General features: G+C 37.2%; 1 long non-coding RNA gene across 1 annotated transcript; it reads right to left on the bottom strand.

Moving 5' to 3' along the window:
* Positions 1–12,336: 12,336 nt before the first annotated feature.
* LOC140697545 (uncharacterized) lies at positions 12,337–24,665 on the bottom strand. Its single transcript, XR_012074689.1, has 3 exons — positions 24,604–24,665; positions 24,454–24,518; positions 12,337–12,604 (listed from the first exon to the last, which is right to left on the bottom strand). It is a non-coding gene; the product is annotated as an uncharacterized lncRNA (long non-coding RNA).
* Positions 24,666–24,676: the final 11 nt, after the last annotated feature.

Below are 24,676 nucleotides of genomic sequence, written 5' to 3' on the forward strand. Positions count from 1 at the left end.
GTGTTGTTGTTCCTGAACATTAACATCACATATATGTTATTTTGTTACAAATAACTGCCCTTATATTTGATTGTTTTTAATTATGCATGCACATAGGTTATACTGCCTATAAATTTCATTTCAGGACAGTAAAGCAAACACTACAAAGTATTTGTTATAGAAGCAGGACACTGGAGCTGATAAGGTAGAGAGCCACTGGATATGATGGGAATGGCAGGGCAGGGACTCCCTGGGAGCTTATAAGGTCAACGTTTTGTCTGCTCAGGTACTCCTTCTAACAATGGACTACTCTGGGAAGTTTGGGTTTCATATGGCGGCTAAAGTGAATAGGAAAGTAAGGCAGGATATAGTTAATCCTGATGGTTTCTGTGAGGGACGTGGAGATAAGCATAAATTACAGACTTATAGGGTTGGTCCTTCAGTGAGTTTGTAATGGTAGGCCTGGTAGGATGCAGAGAAGACAGAGTGTATTGACAGGAACATAACGCATTCTCTGGGTTGCCTATGCAGACCGTTGGAGGGCAGTAAGGAATAGAGTGAAAGGGCTGTAAAAATGATAACTGATGTCTCTTCTGTCATTTCGTTGATCCTTTACATTTTCTATGATTTCTTATTACTGTCTGTTTATTGCTCTCTGTATATTATCCATCTAGCTGGCTAAATAGTTATGCTATTATCTTTTGCAGCGATAGTCTCCATGCAAAGTCTTTTTCTGTGTACATTATCCCCATTTTAAGATCTGCATTTTGGAGCTGTATGACTGGAACCAGGCTTCAAAATTCCTTTAAAAAGAGCATGTGAGTAGTGTACTTTCACAGCCTCTTCATAGCAAAGATTACCTGTTTCTTTTACTCATGCAAGACAACTCGGGTACAAATTAAGACAGAGACCTTGAAGATGCATATAGATGCATCTCCAATAACTTAAGGCACGTAGTTTGGGAAAGGAGTATGTGTGTTTTCATATTTAGTGGACGAGTCTAATTTTTTTTTTAAACCTTAGAATTAAACATTTCTCATCAGATGTGCCAGGATGCTTTTTGGTGAAATTGTCTTGAATATGCTTGACCTTTCTGATATTCATTTTTTTAACTTCAGAAAAATGTGTTTGGGTTATATTTTTTATTGTTCCATTACTGTTGCTCAAATAGTCTTCTTTATCCCTATCAATGATGCTTAAATTACCCTTTCATTTTGTTTTCTCTTCCATTATATTTTATCTCATTAATATTGTCTTTTACCTCTGCATTCTAGACGAGCTCTTAAAATCTTATTCTTTTACTTTACAGCATCAATTCTAACCTGTATGCCTCTGATACAGGCTTTAAAATTCTGCTGTTGTGGTTTTATTTACCTTGTAATTCCTCTTTATGTGTCTTATATACCTTTATAACTCATTCTCTTACCCATTTAATCTCAGCCTCCCCCTTGGGAATTTTGGCTTCTGTTTAATAAAAACTTCCCTTGAGTATTTATTGATGAGAATCAACACATTTGCTAAATTTTATTTTGAATTTTGGGCTAATAATTTCTCTAATATTTGACTTTGCTTTCAGTTTCTGACTTGGGAGCAATTTCCTTTGCCCTTTTTATTTTTCTGTTGTGTTTTTAATCTTCCTTGCCTCCCCTGGATTCAGTGTGGTGCTCTTTGGATCCCCGTCTTAACGTATACAAATGCATAGATGTAAGCAGCTCCCATTTCAGTTCCCAGCATCTACAAGACTTTCATTTACTACTTGAGACCATTTCTTATACATGCATCCTGGTGCCGTGATGCCAGGAAGCACAACACATGAAAATCTCACCCTCAGTATGGACCACAGAGCAACCTCCTGGGCGGCAGTGTGCCACTTCAACTAGCACATGCTTCCTGCCCAGCTGTCTTCTGGAAAGAGAAAGAGTGATGTACGAATGATGAGCAGCCCTCTGACTGCCCACAGAAACCTCCATCGTGCAATAGAAGGATGGCTGCCAAGCTTCCTGTTTAGAACGGTCCCTCTTCTTATTTAAGAGCCAGACAGTGGCAAAGTGAAGCCAAAGAGTGTATTTACATGGCCAAGTTATCTCTGTTCTGGATATAAAGTATGGATGGAAGAGGGAGTGGATATTTCACTCCTATTCAATCAAGTTGTAATTAGTTAAAAAAAAAAAAAAGAATCCTACCACATTCTCACAAGAACTTCAATGTCACTCTTAATTTTCAGTGTAGTGAATTTGCATTTTCTATGTTTTCATGGGAAAGATGCAATTTTGAAGGAGAAAAGAGGATACTGTAGCACAGCTTGCTAGAGAACCTGAGGGCCTGGGTGTGGGCCATCGCTGCACACATTTTATCATTGAAGATGGGACATGATTCATATTTTCACATGCAAAACTTGACGCCTATGAGACACCAGGAAGAAGTGTTTATCAAGCAGTTTGATCTGCAGGACTGCACCAGAGGAGGAAAACTGACTTGGGAGTTCTAGAGCTAGCAGCCTTGGCATATGTGATAGTTGAAGCTATCGGGCTAGGGACAAAAGCCTGTGATATGCACGTCTTTAACTCATTAAGAAGCAATTGGCAAGAGGAGCAAGAGTTAAGTGGTGTGATAAAATCTAAGTGAAAAGGGAACTTCAGAAAGAACATATTTTCAGCAAAGTCGGAAGCTGAAGAAAGGTTAAACAGGATGAGCCCAAGAGGTCTGACCTTTTAGAAATCTCAGTAATGTTTTAGAGATGAGTGTGAGAGGAGCCATGGACTCGGAATCCATAATGCAGCGAATCGATGTGAGAATGAAAAGTGAGGTCGTGACTGTTCAATGTACTTGCGAGAGGTTTGTCTTTGAAAGAGGGGGCTAATAGGATAGAAGTGTCCAGAGGAGGGGTGGTCAAGAAGCCTTTTTTAGAAACCGAGAAAAACCTCACATGACAGAAAGTCCTGGTCTACAGCTGAGCCTATAAAGTTGAGGGGGAAGGGAATAACTCCCCAGAACCTCCTTCAAAAATAGATAAATAAATAACCCTAGTTAACCTTCCCTCCCTGCAAAACAAGCAAACAAAAAAAGCTGAACAGCAGAAAGACTAAATGTATTGTTTTTAAAGTCTATTGTTCCTATTAGAGAAAAAACAAAAACAAAGCCTTAGGGAGAATTGATATGCTGCTGGCAACCTTTGTGTTCTTTAGCAATTTAAGTTAAGGAATGCATGACAATGGGAGGGATGATGGACTTGGCAACACAGAACTAGTTAAGAGTATGGATTCACGAGCTAGACTGCCTGCATTTCAATTCTAACTCCACCCCAGACCAGCTGGGTGACCTTGAGGAGGCTACTGACCCTATCTTAAACTCTCCATGCTGCAATTCCTCATCTGTGAAATTGTGAAGGAAAAACGGGGCTGGTCTAACAAGATAACTCACAAGTCTAAGTATCGGAATACTGATCTGAGTTCTGCTGGACTAACTTGTAAATCTAGGTTAATTAGTGTTGGTTTGCTGTTCATGTTTTTTGCTAGCCAGCTGGATTTTCAAAGATATATATCTGGCTTTGGAATGTTGGTTTGCTGCCTCCCCACCTCCACTTTTGTGATGCTGCTGCTGCTAAAGCTGTTCCATGCCTATTGGCCGAATACCCCAAGCTTGTACTTTACCCTATAAAACCTCATGCGCACGTCTTGGAGGTGCTCAGAGCTTCGGAGCAGAAGCCCCTCTGAGCCCGCCGGCATAATACATCTGAGTACTCCAACCCTCCGAGTGGTGCTTGTTTCTTGGCTGGCCTGTCGTTTCCGTAACAAAATGAGGAAAGTAATTATCTCTAACTCAGAGGTTTGTTTAGGTAGATTAGACAAGTTAATACTAGAACCACGGAATAAAGTCAAAGTTACACACATGGGCATTTTAAACAAATAAAAATCAAACATTGATCACAGCTATTACTTATCCTATTAGGTTGGCTAAGTTAATTGGCTTTACTTCGTCAAGTTCAAGTTTTTCTCAAAGATGATTATTTACTTGGATGATCTATAACCCATTGGGTTATAGCCACTGGGGGCGCCTGGCCCAGAAAGAGAACTCTCACCAGTGAGAACTTCTTTATCTGAAAGATTTACCTTCAAGACAGGACAGACATCTGCCTTTCTTCTCTTCCTGTAAATTGCCCTCCTCCCGTTGGAAGCCCCAGGCCCCTATCCATTCCTTCATTCAGGATGGCATTTAAGTCTCAATTGCCTGCTTGCTGTTGAATCTCGTATCTTTGGGGATCTTGTATGTAGAAAATTAATTTTCTTTTCTCTTGCTAATCTGTTATATGCCATTTAATTAGCAGACCAGCCAAAGAACCAAGAAGGGAAAAAGGGAACATTTTTTGGCCTCTACAGGGTGTCACTGATGGGAGGCCCTAACAGTGGATCAAATTAGGAAAACACACACACACACATCTATTTTTTTCTGTATTTATTTGTACATATTGAAAATTATATATTCCCCCAATAACTTCAATTCCAGTGCACCACAACAGAAATATTCTACTTTTCTTCCACCTTTCCATATTTCGACTTCCTTCTCTGGCAGTGAGAAAACTGGCTCCTGCTGTTCCGAATATATTTACCTAATTAATCAATATCCCCTGTGTAACCAATCTCTTAGCCCCACAAGGCCACCACCCCAGATGGCTACTCTTCTTACTTGGGCCTCCACTTCTGGCCACCTTCCTTGCTCAGGCTCTAAACTCTTGACCGGAGGACCGCCTGCTGCTCTGCCTGGAAATCTTGCCCTCATCCTCTGGCTTTTAAACTAAATTATTCAGAAAGGAAAATGGAAGAAAGGGGAAGAGTGAAAGAACAAGAACAGAGGAGCAGGCAGAAAGTATAGTCAATATACTTTAAATGTAGGCTCCAAGTTCAAAAGTTAAAATGTCAAGACTATCTACCTTTAAGAAATTATGTTACTAAGGCTAAAAGATCACTCTTACTAGATTGAACAGTCAAAATGCTAGAGCATACAAAATTTCAAAAGGGCACCACTGAATAATATGCATTTGATCCTAGGTAAAGAATCTATTACTATGTAATTCATAATGATAAATACCTCTAGTGACAGTTTACACTTGTTATGTTTGGCATTTTTACTGAAGTGACTGAATCAAATACCTGGATAATCAACTATTATGAAGTTAATTAAAAGATATATTTATATTAAGTGAACAAGAATATTTGCATGAGATAACAATTTCTAGCTTTCTCATAGTGTCCTATTTTGAAATCATCTTGGACCATGCGAGAAATTTCTTTGATTCACTTTACCTACCTCTGAACTCACTGTAAATAAATTATTGAGATTTTCCGTCTCTGTAAAGTACCACAGAGCTCTTGGGTGAGATACATTTTTAAAATTTCAAAAAAAAAAGATCAATTTCTTTTCATGACAGATTACTAATAGCTTCCACCCCCCACCCCACCCCCCCTTTTAGGGTGCATACATCTCTAGCATCACAGGAAGTGAGAGGAAAATTGACAGAATGGTGCCAGGTCAGTGGATATTTTTATGCTCAACTTGAATTAGCAATTTCAAACACTGCATTTCCTCTGTCCCATGCATGCTACAAATATATAGCAGCAACACACAGCTTCCCAAGAGACAACGCCAGAGATGTTTAGAAAGCCAGCCTAGAGAACGTGCTTCCTAAAGTTAATTAGACTGATCTTGACCGATCTTCTTTTTTTATTAATTTCCCTCAGCTTTTTATACCTTTAGTGTTTTAGAGCCAAGAATTCTTTGCTTATGACATTATTATCTGCCAACCTTAATAGCAATTTTCTGGGAGCTTGGGAATTTAATACTGTCAAAACAAATGCAGTATTCACGTATAGGTATCAATCAAGTGCTTCATCCATTTTAAACACAATGTTAGCCTATTTTCTCTTAAAGCATGCTTTGAAACAGTGTTTGAGAAAGATTGTCTATATGTTTTTCCTTAAGTGGGCACAGCACAAAGCTTACTTTATAATACGTGAAAGCTTAAATGCATATATTCTCAACTCTACCGGCTTCTGCTATTTTACCACTTCACACAGGAGGCTGATTTTTGACTAACAGACCTCAAATCTCTTGATCGTTCCCCCTCATATACCTCTGGCTTCACATCCTTTCCCACCCAATCTAGATTCCATGATTGACCATGTCAAGCAAGACTCCCTGACTCCCTCCCTCACTCAACCTACGTACCTCCAACATGAGAAAAAAACCCGCACATTTCCTTGCCCTCATTGGCTTAAGTGCCACAAGAAAAAGACTCATACAACCTTCAGACTGGTACAAATACCAGTGCGTGTTTTACAGCTCCATTTGGTCTTTTGATATCTGTCTTTCATTCTCGTATATAATCTCTATTGTACCATCTCCCATTTTCCATAAGTATTCCAGATTGTTGAGTCCGCCCTTATCCACATTAGAAAATTATGTCACGAAGTCAACAGGAAGCAGTAGAAAATGCCCTCAGCTTCAAATGGACCTTGATCACACATGTCCTATTGTTCTTTTTTTCCTTCATTCTCAAGAGATCAGTGGAAGTCCTTCCATCAACAACTCCTGCGCTTTCGGGCCCTGATTGCGTGGCTCGTCCCCTCCAGCACTGTGCTCTGGTTCCCGCCTGCAACACTACTCCTTGTTGGCTTTTTCCCTCAGACTATAGAGATATTTGAATCTTTTCTCACAAAAACAGACAAGCAAACAAACAAACCTAACATAAACCTTTTTGGTTAAATCATCCTGCCTAAACATTGCCTTCTTGTTTCTTTTTTCCCTCCACCTGCCCCTTTACAGAGGACCTTGTGCATGCCAAGTGTGTGCTCTACCACTGAGCTACACTTCCACTCCCCTTTTTTTCCCTTTGCTAAGCTTTTTAAACGAAAACTCTATGCCTTCTGTTCAGTGCATTTCCATCTGATGACCACCCTTCATTTACTTCACCAAAACTACCCAGCAAAAATGTCATCAGTGTTGGGTTAATTTCCAAATCCAGTGGAAAAGTCACATCCTTCATCCTTCTAGACTTCCTTGTCTACTTGAAGGCTTTGGGCTGCTGTCACCCATGTTTTTTAACTCTTTTTTGTCATCTAGCATAACACTATTCTCTCCTGCAACTTCTTTGCTTACCCTTCTGACTGTTAATTTTCAGGTTCTTTAATTAGAATCTCTTTCTCTAAACAGCCCTTCTATGCTGCTGTATCCAGTTATCTCAAATAAATGGCTTTAATCTGTGTTCAGCAGAGCACTGGAAGTTAAACAGAGACGCATCAGGGTGACATTTACACATGGTGTTTGCATGTAAGATTACTTTTAAAAAACACATTAAGCTTTTAATTATATATCATGCATTTTCTGTGTTACCATGCAAATGCTTTTTTGTTTTAAAGCAGCAAGAGTATGAAATACAAAATACAAAATCCAGCTTCGTAAATACCTCAGACAGCAAGACAGAGTAATATTATTGAAGAAAAACACTGGTAGATGCAAATTTGGCAAAAAAACATTTTAGAAAAATATGTAATTACTTAGGAAGAAGTGAAAATTATATTTTAGGTAAAAAAAGAAAATTAAAAATCAGTATGCACAGATGGATTCCACTTCCATAACTGTATATATAATTATTCATCAAAATGTTAAGTTATTTTCTATAATGTAAAGGAATATTGGCATCATATTTTCTAATTTTGCTCAGATATATAAAAAATTTTTACAAGAATTATTACTTGATAATAAGGACAAAATTAATTTTTTTCTTAAATCCCACAAAGTATATTATGATCAAAAAGATCACTAATGTTGATGTAAGAGTAGATATGTTGAAAAGCAAAGGAGTTTCATTTTTAGGATTACCTCCCCAAGTTCTCTTAAATATGAGCCATGAAGATGTTATACAAAACAGTACATCCTACTGAGAAATTCTCAATGTTAAAAGCAAAATCAACAAACTATCATTCATCAATGTGGCAAAGAAAAAGTGTTCTGATATTTACTTCAAAAATAAAATTGGAAAAAGAAAGCAGTTACAAAGTTATCAAAAGAGAATATTTCCAGCTTGCCATTCATGCTACTTCTAAAGCAAAAATAAGTCAGGTATTTCTTTCTCTGCTCTAAAATTTATTTCAAACAAAGGGAGAGCTATTGGGTAGTAAGACTGGGAAAGTGTAATCAAATCTCTGTATATTCTCTAAGAAAATTGCTCCATTACTTTATTTATTTTCTGCCTTTCTATGTCGAACATAATCAGACACATCAAGGGCAGTTTCTCATTTTTTATCTGTAACCATGTGGTATAAGAGAAGCGATATAGTTGAAGGTTTTCTGCAACAGTGAAGTCTTGGGCAGATAAGATATTTTACTGAGCCTGTTTCCTCATCTATAATATGACTATAATGAGTGCAGCCTCATAAGGTTGCTTCAAGGCTAAAATAAAATATTGTAGGAGGAAAAAAAGCCATTTTTAAATGATTAAAGATGCTGAAATTTGTTAGCTATAATTATTCAAGCACTGACAGTCTGGGATTTGATAAAATAATTACTTCTGACTCAAAAAATGAATTATATGTGTACTGAGAACTCCAAATATAATCATTTATTGCCCACACACCACCAACTTTTTCTCCAGCTTTTAGGAGAAATGGGAAAGTTGATGGCTGCCAGAGAAACTTAGCAAACAGAAAAGTGAACTTACATAGAACATTAGAGGCAGAGTTTGGACTCTTTCACATCTGCTCTGATATGGTGGAATCAGGAAGATATTTGTATAAAAACTGTAACTGGTTCGATCCTCACTGTTTACAACTAAAGAAACTATGACCTAAAGAGATAAAGTGACCAGGCCAAAGTTACATTCCTGGCAAGTGGTTGATTTTCTGTCCCCTAATCTCAGAATCTGAGACATCAAAGACTAACTTTTCTTAGCAGAATAGAAAAAGAGAAGTGGAAATGTCAGATGGCACAGCTACTTAAATATTGAGTCAGAATTTCTCATCTAAATGGCAGAAATAGTTATAGTATGTCAAGGAGTTATGGATAATTAAATACAATATTTAAATAAAAGGACTTGGGGCCAGGTTTACAGAAGTTGCTCAAGGAATACTCCCTACATTAATTACACAGCCAACTGGTGCCAATAACAGTAACAAATTCATCCTGGCAAAAATAAGCTTTATCTAAAGGACTCAATAAGGAATAATAATTTCCTGATTTTTGCTAACAGAGCACTAAAATCTACAAATAATAATCAGGAAAATCTATTCAAATGTGGCATCCTTAAAACCCTTCTGGGTTCTTTATTTCATAACTTGATGAAAAGTAATACATGGTTTGTTGAAAATAGGTGAAACTACCATCTGGAATTTTTAAAAAAGATCTCTTAACAAACCCGAACAAAACTAAGATATGCTGTTCTGAGCATTCTGGTATTAGCTTTCAGCTGTTTTTTCACCAAGGGGCAGGTGATATTTTTAGTCAGTGTATTTCCCTAATCCATTTCACAAATGTTTGTTGAAAACTATTTTGTGCCATATATTCTTCAAAGCATTTAGGATCCATCAGTAGATAAACAGGTAAGGGTCTCTGCTCTTGTGAGCTTGAGTACTCGGCATTAGAGCAGCGTATTAGAAGGTATCAGTGCTGTGGGGAAAAGAACATATAGAGCAAGTTAGGAGGATGGAGAGTGCTAGAAATGGGGTCCAGATGCCAGTTTCTGCTAGAGTGGCCACAAGGTGAACAAAGACTGGAAGGAGATGAGGGAGCTAGCTCTGCAGATCAGCTAAGAGGAAGCATTCCAGGCAGAGTAAAAGCCCTACGATAGGAGCATGGCTGCGACACATAAAACATGCGGCCAATGCACAAAAAAGAGAGAGAGGATGACAGAGATCAGGGCAGAGGAGCAAGGCAGTGTCCACATATTACTCTTAAATGTATCTAAGTTTAGATGATAAATTACAGTTTTCAGTTATGGCAAATGCTACTGATAAGTCAAATAACAACATGAACATTAGGTTTAGAAGCATGCAGGTTATTCTTGATAATGCTATTTGCAGGAGAGTATGGACCTATGATCTGAATGTTTGTGTTCCCCCAAAACTCATATGTTGGAATCCGAATCCCAAGGTGATGGTATTAGGAGGTGTGCCTTTGGGAGGTAATTAGATTGCCAAGAGCAGAACTCTCATGAAAGGGATTAGTGACTTCATAAAAAAGAACTCCCTAACCTTCTACCAAGTGAGAACACAGCAAGAAGTCGGCAATCTACAGACTGCAAGAGGGTCCCAAACCCAAACATGTGGGCAACCTGATCTCGAACTGAAGTTTTCAGAACTATGAAAAATAAATATCTGCTTTTTATAAGCCACCCAGTCTATGGTATTATGTTATAGCAGCATGAACAGATGAGGACATATGGGGGCCAAAATCCAAGTAGCTGAAAAGCTGAGCAGTGCTTATTAGAACCTTATGTGTTAGGGAAACAATAATTGGAACCAAGACCCCACCAAGGGATCTCCAACTTTGAGTTAAAAACTCAAAGAATTACCCTTTATGGGTGAAAAGCTAAAGTTACATGACACTAATAGGAAGGGTGAATTTCCAGCAATAAAGTAGTTGAGTGTTTTCATCCTAATCAAGAAAAAAGACAAATGAATTTATTTACAAAAGAGAAACAGACTCACAGACACAGAAAACAAACTGATGGTTACCGGAGGGGAAGGCGGTCAGAAAAGATATATTAGGAGTTCCTGATTTGCAGATTCTAACTACTGTATATGAAATAGATAAACAACAAGTTTCTACTGTATAGCACAGGGAACTATATTCAATATCTTATAGTAACCTATAATGAGAAAGAATATGAAAATGAATATATGTATGAATATGTATGACTAAAACATTATGCTGTACATCAGAAATTGACACAACATTGTAAACTGACTACACTTCAATAAAAAATAAAAATAAAAATAAATTGGGAAGCATTGCACTACAAAAAGCTTATGAAAGATGGAGTAAAAGAATATAAAAGAAAGAGAGTCATGTGTAATATGCTGCTAGAGGATGTGAGAAGAGACCTCCAGGAAACCAGGGAGGATTCAGGAGGTGACGACACACATGAGTTCTAAAGAACAAATCAGAACAGTAGAAAGGATGAAGAAATAATGTGTTTAAAAGCCCAAGGGTAAGAGCAGATCTAAGGTCTATAACACAAGTACTTATAGGTTAAGTTTACTTTAAACATGCATCTTACAATAGCTTTTTTTCTCTCTAATATGCTCATTAAATGCTGTATTTTGATTTATTGTTGATCTATAAATGGGAAGAACTCTGGTCCTAAAAGCTAGCTAATCTACTCCTTCCAGCCTGTGTTCTCTTTGACATCTGTGATTTTTTTTTTCCTTAGGGCATATGGTGAAGAAGGAGGCAGATTTACATTTTCCTCTTTTTTGAGTCTACACTGAAAATATTACATAATGGCATGCCCTATGTAAGTAAAAAATGCCCTTTCTTCATCCTGGATCCCCACGCTTTCAAGCTATTCAAGTTTAACTACTTAATGGTGTCAGTTGATGTGCACAAGAAGAATTCAGGTCTCTTATCTTCCTCTGGGGAAATGTCTTTATTAACTCACAGCTTTATATATTCACTAATTCAGAGAGCTATTGACTCTTTCACGTGGCGAACAGAAGACCACAACTATGAATAAGACAGTCCTTTACCTCGATGAACTGCATGGCCTTGTGATTCCTGTCTTCTGTACCTCCAGGAATAAGCTGTATTTAGAAAGAGTGCCCAGGCAATTTAGCCAATGCATACAATCAATGTGGTGTTAAGAGTATTCGTAATGTACAGAGAGACTGCCAAGTTTTATAAAAACTAATAAAGAAGCCAACCCCATCATTTCAATGATTTGTACAGCCCCTATTAAAAGGTCTATAGACTGAAAATGGAATTCTGTCATTGCTCTTATTAGAATACGAATGTCTTTTCCCATCTTGACAGGAGGGCAAAACACATTTATGTGATGCAAGCCTTTTCTGTAATTTAATTGGCCTTTCAAATTCAGCTGCATTAGCTTTGGGTTGCTAGTCGGAAAAATTACCCAGAAACGTAACATTGCCCTGCCAAACATAAGACCTTCCAGGTGACCTAATGATATAATGGAGATTGACAGTACTCTAGCCCACATGTGAAACAGTATGAATGAAAGGGAAGTCAGCCTGGTTTCCTCTCACCGTCTTACTGAGAATCCAGGGTCTGCCAGACTTTTCACTACAGGGAACCTATTTGTCATTGCTCGTCATCCTGTGACAGAGTAATTCAGTCTGTAATCAAAGAAGCCTGGAAGTCATTTTTATTTATGTATAACATGGTAAAATATGGCTGTCCTAGGGGACAGGAGAATGAAAATCACAAACTTAAGCTGTGGTCTTTAAGAAAGCCATTCTTGCACATGCTCAATCTCTTATCTTTTCTTATCTTCACGTAACTTTTAGTGTCTGGACTACCAGCAGTTAATTCTTCTGCCTTCTTTCTGAATCAACTGCCTCTCTCTTCAGATCAGCTCTGTTTGGTGAGTCCTGCTTATTTCCCTCCGTAAATGCCTCTAGGAGAAAAAAATGCACAGCCAAAAGTGAACCCAAGACACAGAAAAGAAAAAAACACACAACTTCTCAGAACTGTCTTTTGCTTTTCCATCAGTTTTATCACTGACCTTTACCTAAACTCTCAAAGAGAAATGAAATCTTCAACTTGATAGTTAAAAATGCTGATATGTTGATTATTAAACTTCCTTTTGGAGAGCACTGGTAGCCTAAGGCTCCTTGAAAGGAGAAAAAGGCGTTTTGGCCATGAATCACGCCATCAAAACAAACAAAGCAAGTTAGAAGTCACTAAAATAAGCCCAATAATATTTTCTTGTAGAAAAAATAGTCTGTTTCATTTCCTGGAGTCTGTAAATGCAAAAAAAAAAAGCAAACATTTAACAGTATTTACTAAGAAATAAAATAGGAAAATATTCCAGGAAATCCCAATAGATTCTATACCATTTTCAAAAGTTGACATTTTTCCCCAACGTAAGTCATAAGCTTTTGAACGCTAATTTAATAAGGTGTCTCTTTTTCTGTCACTAAGAATGCATATGATCAGAAAATAGTGCAATGGTTCATTTGGCTCTCCATAGCATTGCTTCTGCTCTTAGAAGAAAGAAATGCTTTCTCTTGGATTACAGGAACAAGTATGAAAAAAAATTAAAAGGTTAAAAAAGAAAAGGTCATTAACAAAGAGTCCTGCTTAGGCAACATGCTAGTAAACAACTCTGGCATCTCCTTTTGGAGTCCAATCACTTTCCATTACACAGAGCATATGTTCAAGCCAAACACCAGGCAGAAATTTTGGAAGCTTAGAGATGTTTACAAAAAAGAAATTATGCACAGAAAACCTGAGGTCTACAGAGGTGTGATCAGCCTGATTTCAGAAAGGCTGGCAAACCCTTCACAGGGTTCCTTTTATCATGGCTGCATGCTAAAAATGTGGATGATTAATATGCTAAATAGGAAAACCTGGGCTGTCAGTTGCCTGCCTTTGTCTGCCAGAAACTTGAAATTAGGTCATGGCTGCCAGGGAAAATTCCTTCCCGGATGGCAGGCTGTGTGAACATGTTAACAGACGCAGACAGGAGGAAACACCTCCTGAAATACTCTAAATGATGGGAATCATACACATCAAGAAAATTACATCAACTTGTGATTTCAAAATGGAACCAAGAAACATAGCTCTGAACTTCACACCTCACTTTCCACTCTGCTCTTGAAAGAAAACAAAATGGAACAAACCTCCTTCCTTGTCTTTCTAGCTGTTTCATCAACCCACTTAAATATGCAACATTCCACGTATAAAATTTCTTTTAATGAGCACCACTCTGAATAGTTTTAAAGTATACCAAATTTTAGAACTCTATCTTTATTCAAGGATGACATTCCTGAAAGATAAACATATGCATACCTACATATGTACTTTTTTTTAAGGAATTACTGGTATTGTCATGAACATAAGGGATCGTTTATAATGTCTGCACTTTACTATCTTCAAAGTAATAGGTTATATTTTTTAAGTAGTAAAACTGAAATACTGTTAAAATGCTTGGCTAAAATTTCATAGACTTTAATGCTTAAATTAAGTCTTTGTTCCTAAATTAATAATTATGGGGAACTTGAGGCTGATAAATATCTCCATTAAAAAAACACAACGGTAATCAGTGTGCTGTAGTGGAAAGATAATCAGTAAAAAGTTCCAGAATAAGAATTTACATTCTACTTTTATTATTAATTTGCTTTTTAACATTTCCTTATAACAAGAATAATAATTACTTAGTAATAGTAATTTTAATAATTTTTAAAATTTAGGCCTGTTTACTAGTCTATAAAATGATTAGTTAAAAATGGAAGATTTCTAAGCCTACTTCTATCTGTAAGACAGCATTCTTATCTTATTTGAGTTAAAACATTAATAGAAAAAACCTGAAATCTTGTTAATATTTGGATGCACTATTAATTTATTAACAGTTAAATAATAATCATTTATATGATGTACAAGGAGGGGTGACAACAACAGCAATGACAGTTAAATACGCCTTGCAAACTATGGAAGATGGTCAGGTCAGTCCCTTTTCTTTGACCACAATAGTTTACTGCACCTGTTTTCCTATGCACAGGAGCAGAGCCATCTATCATGGGGGAAAAGGTCCCTGTGGCTCAGTTAAGGGTCTTTGCACCCATCAGAGATGAGAAACTGTTAACTACATTGGTGTTTACAGTAATTAGGACTTCAGATTGTAAATTAAAAAATTGTCATAATGAATATGTCTAAGCACAGAATTCTGATTGAGGCTCTTGGGTGACCATAGTTTCACAATTTGATGTGTTTTAGTTTGAGAAGCCAAAGATTTGCAGGATGGTAACAACCTAAACCTAATTATTCCAAATGCCGCCCACTGTGCAACTTCATTGGAGTAACAGCACAAGCGCTCTCAATCGTCCAAAGAATCCTTATATAGTCTGAAAAAAAAAACCCCACATTTTAAAGCTCAGTTTTGCCTATTGGACACCAGTGACTTGGAAAAGAGTAAGTGACTTGATCGCATGGAAAATAATTATCTACAGACTGAGGTCTGAAATCTGAGACTACTTCTCAGCCTGAAGAGAATTCCCAAACTTCCTTACATGGATTTTTAATTTTATTCTTTGGATTTTTTCCTCCAAGAAAATTGCTACATGTCAACCATGGTTGACACGGTTCTTTCCTATTCTTCCAAGCCCTCTTCATAAAATTGGAAGAAAAATGGAAGCCCCTCATATTTCCACCAGAATATCTAAATTTAAAGCTTTTATCTAGATCTCTAATATTTCCATATTGTGCTTAGTAGAAAAAACTACCATGACTCTCTCAACCTTCTTCAGAGTACACAGTTTCTGATGAGGCGGTTTTCCAGCATCTCTTCATCCTGTTTTTCTCCCCTCAGCAAATCTGCCCAAATTCTCATTCTAGATAAGCAGAGACCCCCAGTACCTAGAGCAGGTGCTGTTTGCAGGGGTGGTGTTGGCGTGTGTGCTGACACCGACCCACCAGTGTGATGAAGAGGGGGAGCTGAAGGCAACATCCAAGAGAAAAACCCTAATTGGAAACCACATAGAAATAAACTATCATTCCTAAAGTGTTGGGCGGAGGTGAAACCGTGAAAATTCTCTTTGAGATCAACCAGCGTGCATGGGTTCTGACTGCTGAGTGAAAGGTAGACCCTTAAAAAAAAAAATTCAAAATGTGGAGGACAAAGAGAGTGGCTTTTTTTTTTTTTTAAATAGTAAAACGAAATGCCACCTTCTTCACTCATGGATAGAGAAGCACCATTAGGGAAAAAGCCACATGGGATAATTTTCCAATTTGTCATTCTTTTGATGCTCTGAGACCAATTTCAGTTCGGGGTGGGGGAGGGTTAAACATACAATTCTCCCTCCATTTGCCGCACCCTCAATGAAAGTGTTGTGTGGGGCCTGCCCTTGACCTCCTTTTGTTTCTCTGCAGTGTCTCTGTCGGTAAACTGAGTCACTATAATGGCTTTCACATGCTCTTTAAGAGTGCCCTTTTCCCACATGAGGAGCTACCACCTGGGTATCTTCACTAGCATTCTTGCTTTGTCCTCAAATGGATCAGATCTGCATATCTTCTTGCGTTTTCTAGTCACATTCTGGAAGGAGTGGTACTAAGCTATAACAGGAAGAGAAAGGGACAATTAAGCAACAATGCATCATTTCGCTGTTCAGCAGACAAACAACGGATTCCTGAAAAGGGGAACTCTTTCCCCTTGTTTCTTCCTGGGGAGCAGCACGTTTATTCTCTTGCTGAAAGTAACAGTCATTTTGGATATTGAGCGCCATCTCACGGATACAAATGACAAATCTAACCCATTCGATCCAGTCTATTCTTAGCCATTAGGTCGAACTGGAGTCATATGTGACATCTATAAGCATCAGAGTAAATGGAAATTGATGTCAAAAGGACATCAAATCAGTAACAAGTCATACGACCATGAAATCTAGTATTAAGTTATTATTAGCCAGATGGCTAAGATATGTTCAAGGCTCTATGAAGTCAGAATGAAGGAAATCTCCAGCCATATAATACCTCCTCCTTACAGACAGGTATATTTGGTGGGATGAAGGGAATGTTGAATCATTAGCAAAACATCCAATCCAGTTTTGATTGCTTACAGTTACTTCTTTGGAAATAAAATGAGAACACAGCTTATTAAGCTTTTACTTTCTCACGTTACCAAATAAACTATTATACAGAACTTTGAGATGCAAAATTCAACACTACAGCGTTTATTTTTGAGACTTTGAAAATTAAGTTCTTCAAGTCGGAATTACCAACAAGGTGCTAGAGTCAACCTCCTTCTGGAAGTGTGAGAGAGAGTACATTTGTATAAACTAAAAGAGTGAGTAAAGACCTCTTTGGTCTCGGGTTCTCTTCACAGTTTTAAAAAGTACTGAGAGCTGCAAAGAACTTGGTATGTGTACTATATACCTATATTTACTCATTAGAAATGAAAACTGAGAAAATTTAAAAGCATTTGCTTATTCATTTATTTAAAATCATGACAAACTTATTATATGTTAATGAAATAATATATTTGTCAAAATAACTACATTTTCTAAGATAAAAATTAGTGAAATAGTGGCACTGTTTTATATTTTTATGTCTCTTTAATTTCTGGTTTTACAGAAGATAGCTGGATCCTTGTCTGCTTTTGCATTCCATTTGCTGTGAAATCATATGCCACGTAATTTCTGGAAACTCATGAGAGAAAAGAATGAAAAGCAAGTAAAGTTTTGTATTACTATGAAATACAAAGGCTTGTACCACTATGAAAAGAGTTTTGATCACGTAGCCCCTGTTACCCTGGACTGCACTTTGAGAACTTTTGGGGTAGAAAGATAAGGGTGCTCATGTTTTCAAGCATAAGAACGTTTAAAAAAATTATTAAACCATTTTAAAACATGTTTAATCATTCTGCACTCCATACAACAAACGTTGTAACAGATATCAACGGTTTGTCATATTTCCTTAATATTAAAATATATTTCCCCACTCCAAACCCACTTCATTTCGTCCCTCCTTCAAGGCAAAATGGAAAGGACTTCTTTTAAAATTTCAAAAAATTTTAGACTCTTCTAGGATCATACTTGGAAATTCAATATTTATTAAGAAATACATGATAAATTGGTGCCATGAATTATATAACACTTTCAAAAATGAATTTTTGCAACCATAAGAGCATCTCTATACTACTAAAAGACTATATGTGAAAAAGATGTTAATTTGGTGCTTAGGCAGTGTGCCAGAGATGTATTTTTGGAAATCCTGCATTAATTCCACAGTTCACTAGGGTTCACTGGTCTCTGGGTCAGAAACCACTGAAGTAAATGACCCGTAAGATACATTGCAGAACACCACACACACACACACACACACACACACATATATAATATTTAATATAAATTTTAATCCTCAAAAATTAAAGCTGCCTCAGACATTATAAGGTGATTTATGAATCCATAAACTCAGTGATCTTTCCAACACTGGCGGTGATCCCACTTCATGTTTCAACAGAGAGTTTATTAAAGAGCTAAAGAAAGCAGCATATTACTGAGATACACTGTTAACACAGGAAACTACCCAAACGGGATAGACAGATAATTACAGCACCACTGACGTTTGCACCCCAACACAGAAAAACAAATTAATGGAGACTTTCTTGCTTGGAAACAGTTGCAGTTCTTTTTGTCAATCTGTGAAGTCAAGTGAGTCAGAAGACTCTCCTTGTCATTCCCATCATAGGGTTACAGATACATATCTCTCCTCTGTGATCAGCAAATACTGCTCCTCGACACATTTTTTTCCTGGCTTTACATTTAACTAGCACCAAAGAAAGAATATAGAAAAAGTCATATAATAGTTATAAAATTACAACCAAATATGGACCACGGTTGAGAAACAAATGAACAAGCCAGTAAATAAACCTCAAAGTGTAGCAGGTGCCTCAGGAAAGAACAGGCCACTAGGAGAGACAATAATAAGATGACAGGCACCTACCCAATTTTTTATTAAACTGTAAAAAAAAAAAAATTCAGCTTCAGCCATTCAGGAGAGTTGCAAAACCATTACAATGAGCACCCATATTCCCTTCCCCCTACACTCTCTCATTGTTAATATTTTGCCACGTTATTCTCCCTTTTTCTCTCCTCTCCCTCCCCTCCTCTCCTTTGTTCTTCCTCTTTTCCTGTCCCCCTTCCCCTCCTCCCCTTCCTCCTCCTTCTGCTCCCTTTCTATCTCCCACTCCCTACACACACACACACATATATTCTACAGGTATTTCCAGATATATTTAAACATATATAAACTTAAACATTCTTATAGTTATTTCCTATAGACTGAATTGTGTCTCCCAAAAATTTATATGTTAAATGCCTAACTCCCAACATGATGGTATTTGGAGATGGGGGCCTTTGGGAGATACTTAGGTTTAGATGAGGTCTTGAGGGTGAGGCCGTCATGATGGGATTATAAGAAGAGGAAGGAAGAGACACCAGATCACTCTCTGTCCCATGTAAGGGCACAGTGAGAAGGCAGCTCTGTAAGCTGGGTCCTCACCTGACTCCAATCACAGTGTCACCTGATCTCAGACTTCCACTCTCCAGAACTGTGAGAAAATAAATTTCTATTGTTTAAACCCTTCAGTCTAAAGTTTTTTGTAATGGTAGCTTGAGCAGATTAATACATTATTCTTACTAGTGTGATTCCAATTTCTTATGAACCATTGAGAGTAAGTTCCAGAGGTCATAACCCTTCATCACTAAGTACTTTAGCATTTATCTCCTAGGAAAAAAGGATATTCTCTTAGTCACACTGTAATTTTAAAATTCAGGAGATTTACCATTGATACATTATATCTAACATACAGTCCATATGAAAATTTTATCGGCTGTCTCAATAATACCTTTCATAGAAATTTCTTTTTTTTTAACCCAGGATCATGCATTGCATTTAATTGCATTATGGATTTAGTCTCCTTTACTGTGGAATTCCTTAGCTTTTCTTTCTCTTTCATGACATTGACATTTTTAAAGAGCTCTCCCTAAGTTTGTGTTTCTCAACTGTTCCATCATGATTAGATTTGGACTATGCTTTTTTAAAAGAGATATTACATAAGTGATACTGTGTCTTCCTCAATGTGTTACATCAGAGGGCACCTAGTACTAGTTTTTTCAATTTGGATATTAACTTTGACCACATAGTTAAAGAAATTTTGCCCAGATTATTTCAACTTTTGATTTGTTTCCCTTTGTATTACTAAATATCTTGTGGGGAGAATCTTTGAGACTATGTAAATATCTTGTACCCTAACCAATTCTCATCAAATTGCTTTGGCATCCGCTAATGATTATTGCCTGAATCAATCATTATATGGCTTCTAAGTAGCATTTTCTCTATGTGTCATTCCCTCTGCATGTATGTGTTTACATTCTACTGAAGAGCGTTCCTTTGTATTTACTTTTGGAGCTCAAATTGTGGAGCTCCTTTAGACTGAGTGAGCAGAAGAGATTTATGTAAGAAAATGATCATTTCACTGTGAACCAAAGGATGAAAATAATGCAGAAAGAGCATTCTGGGAATAAGGAGCTGAAAGTGTGAATACTCTTTTCTGACCAAAGTTTTGCAACAGAGCTCTAATTAAATTATCTGTAAGTTAAACACCTCAGAGAGAAGCTATAGACATCAAAAAGCTTTATTTAAATAGCTAATTAATTGAAAGAACCATTTTTTTCGGGATCACAGTGTGAGTCCAATGTGCCCAGGACAATCCCAATTTACATTTATTTTGCTAGCATCACAATTAATAAATGCCCCTTTTCATTCCCCAAAGCCTCAGTTTGGGTGATTAGTATCATGATTACCCTTTCCCATTAACTCTAAAATATAAAAAAATATATTAGCTTCCCAGGTAGAAGACTTGTGCCATTGACACACAAGTCCACACCAAAACACATTTAAATGAATGCTTTTCTTTTTCAAGTTTTAAAAATTGCATATTTCTCCTCCCCATTTAGTTGCTCATTGCACTATTTGCTAACTCCTACCACAAAGTGTGTCTCAACCCAATTGGAGTATCTTTTGTTACATTGTATAGTGATCCTATTATATTAGTGGATAAATACAGCCATGACACTAAATGCAAAATTTATTAATGTGTATGAATGCTCTAACAGTCATAAATTTGGTGATGGTTACTTTGTAGCTAGAAAAAAAAATTTATGTTGAAAAACAGAATGAGGGAAAATAGTCTGAAATAATCTATTATAAAAGAAAAAACTAAGAATAGATTAAGAAAGTGTTAAAATCTTTTCTTCTAGAATGGAGTTCTCCGAGTCTTATCCCAACATAAGGTCAAAATACTAGACCAGCTATGTGCCCGGGATGGTTGCATTACTGAACATGCATCTGCCTTGGTTCAACTGTAATTTAACTTTTCTTTCCTTTACTTTTGTTAAGGGTCAGTATTAGGAATGGCTATGTGAAAATTGCCATACGAATGGCCTTTATATCTTCAGTCAAATTATGATTAAAGGTAATTTATATGAAGATGGTGGCACCAGGATAGCCTTCTCAGTAATTGTCACACTTTCATTTATCATTTAATGAGATTACTATACCTCAATATTGCTTATCTTTTAATTCAACTAATACAAAATTCAGAGGAAAGTTTTGATTTTAATTTTAAAGGCTTTTCCAGGTTAGCATTTGAATATTCTCTGCCTATTTCACACCCTCTTCATTATTTGTCTGGATAATGCTGCATCTGTCATTTAAATACTACTATAAATAATCAGGTACGTGAATTTCAAATAAAAAAGTAAGTCATAACTCCTTCTTGATGAGCTAATCATGACAAGTGGGAATATGTTTAGGATAGTGTTATTAAACATACCATGTGAACTGTTTTATTAGATTAAAAATTATTAAGACAATTATTCATATATAGATAACTGCAGATGTATTTTTGTATAATATTGAATTATCACATTGTGAGTTACATATTGTCCTTACATTGGATAGAACTGAGACAAGAAACCAACACCACAGAAACTGCTTTTTAATAAAATACTTCATAGATTTAGATGTGAAGAAACACGTAATGCTTTACAATCTGGTGAAAAGTCTAATGCAGTGACTAACCACTCGTGAGTAAGAACTGTTTCAACAAGAAACATCCTTGACGCCGTCCCTGTTTCTTTGCGCAGCCCCGCCGTGAGGAAATAAACACGTAACAGTTGTGTCGTCTGCGGAGGACACTTAACTTGTGCACCGAGACTTAGCTGTGCCAGAGGTTAGCACACAAAATATTTCCATGTAAATGAAGGACGAATAAGGTAGCAACTGTGAGTAAATTGCAGGGGCTAGAAGGGGCTACTGGTAACCTTTTCCTAATTGATGAGACCAAGTTGGGGAAGTCATTCAGCAAGAACCATCCTGGACTTCAGACACTTTGGCAGGGATTACAAGAAACAGAGCCAAACCAGACAACTGGAGCATAAACAAACAAGCCAGCAAACAAAACACTCATGGAAAAAAAGCCTTCTCCTTCGGGGAAACTAGTTCCAGGGAGTCATGAAAGGCTGAATGGGGAAAGAAGCAAAGCTGCTCCCAGAGCCTGGGTGTCTCTACTCTAAGACCTTGCAGCAACCTCATGACAGTGAGCCTGGTCCTGGATCTCGGCCCCGTTCTCCAAAGTATTTGCTAGCTTCCTTTTCTCCACGTCTCCTCTCTTCTTTAATATTTCATTAATTCTCTAAAGATCTGACGATCACACCTTGACAAGCAATTTCCAAACCTGAATCGCTAACACCCTCCTACCATTCTACTTGTCTTTCCAAGTACTTTGTGTACTTCCTCACTTTAGTGTCCTGTTGGCATTGGAAATGTGACATCTTTCCTTCTCCCTTCAAACTAGCCCCTCTTTCCGAATTCAGTGTTTCGGATCAGGGCAAAATGTCCTACCTGAATCAGGTTTGAAAAATTAAATTCTCTCTTCTTATATGTCACTATTCTATAGCCTGTTGGTTACAGAGTCTTAACAATTCCACCTCCGTTATGTATTTTCATATATATCTTCATTTCTTTTCTCATTACCACCACTTAAGTTTAGGCCCTTGTTAACGCTCACCACAAACAGTGTAATTATCTAATGAGTTTCTCTTACCTCCATTCTACCCTATACATTTCTATCAGATTAATTTTTTCCATAGGTCATTTAGTCCTGTTACTGTCCTGTTCAAAAACCTCCCTAGCTCCCAATTTCCTAGTGAACAATGGGTAAAGAACCTCTACAAGGTGGCTCTCACGTACTACTCTGCCAACCTAATCACATAAAATTTGCACTTAAGCTGAATTAATTGCTTCCAGAATATGTTGTATAGTTTCCTCTAATGTGGCTCAAAGTACTACTCATGCTGCCCAAAGTGCCTCCTCTTTCTTTCTCTGAAAGTCATGACACAGCTTAAGTTGAACCACCGTATCAAAGAAGTACCTTCTTATTCACACATTCAGCTATTCCTGGACTCCTGTAATATGCACTAGTTATGCAATATAACATACACGCGATTCCTTCCTTCAGGAGCTAACAGCCTGTCCAGTGAAATGATTACTCTAGCCTCTGAATTTCTGTAATATATTATGTCTTTCCCATGGTACTAATTCCATAAGGAATTTTATTATAGTTATTTTTATATGAATCATAGAGTTATCAAATTGCTTTCACAACTTCGAAAGAAGTTGTGTAAAAACACAGTATTCAAATTCTTTGTAAATAATTTAGTAGATAAATTCTAAATAAATGACGTTCAAATTCCATTTTTTTTTTACCAATATGACAAAGCAATTTTTTTTTTTAGTTTAACTTTCAAATGTGTAGCTATGTTTTTCTTAAACAACTAAAGACTAAAATTATTTTTGGCTTTCTAATTTTTTAATTTTTTAATCTTGCTGAAATGTGTTAGTAATGCAGATATGCTAACTAAAAAATTTTCTGAAAACAAGCAAATATTACTTGACCTACATATTTCATTTGCCAGTCTGCCATGTCCTTCAGGGTCTCACTGGAAATGTTATTTCCCCAGTTTTTGCTTGTCATGAAACCATTTACTGACTGAGTTTTTAATAGGTCTAAGGACTGAAAAGAGAGAAGCAGGCACTTACTAATCAGTCTAACTTTTTAAAGGTTAGAATTTAGAGTACATATTATCCCCTTAAATTATCCTATAGGGATGTATTATTTTCTTATACACACAAAAAACAAACCTTAAATGATCTCTTAAGGTAGTTTGAAAAATAGAATAAAGTAAGTATAAAGGAAAGCTATTCACTTTGGCCTCATCAGGGACTAATCACATCTAGTGAGCAGAAAAAAATGTAAGTTGATTTCCCAACAAATATGTACTGGCCCTCACTTCCAAAACCTATCCTTCTACATTGAGATGAAGCTGCAATGGTTAATCAATACTTTCAGCTCTTCTAGCTTCTCTAATCTCATTCACAGATTTGAGTAGGATCTAGATAAAACGAGTACACATTGATGAAGCGGGATCTACTAACTTTTCACCATGACAATAACGGCCAGATAATAACCCCTCCCCCCTCCATAGGGCTCCAGTGCCCGGGAGCACGCACTATTCCTGACTAGAGGAGGGTCATCCTTCCCCTCATAGAGATACTGTCTCATCAATGATACACGGACCAATGCTCTTTATGAGAAATCCGGAAGCAAGTTTAGAGGATTCTGTACCCCAGGTGAGCATACCAGCCTCATCAAAGCTAACAGGAAGGTTCATTGCGTTCACTCACCTGAGTCCATTTCCCCACCTCAGCTTCATACCACCAGGAGAAAATGTCCAGCTCCCAACTTCTTCCTAGGGAGAGAAAGAGAGGATTTGACCATACAGCCAATGTTCAGACTTTTCAGGGGGCAGTCTAAGGGACTGGCTTCTGTCTCACCCAACTCAGACCACTGAAGGAACCCGGCATACTCTAGAAGCCTGGGGGCGCTGAAGCTGTAAGAGAGCTGGAT

This window comes from Vicugna pacos, chromosome 7, assembly GCF_048564905.1.
Source record: "Vicugna pacos chromosome 7, VicPac4, whole genome shotgun sequence".
NCBI classification, from domain to species: Eukaryota; Metazoa; Chordata; class Mammalia; order Artiodactyla; family Camelidae; genus Vicugna; species Vicugna pacos.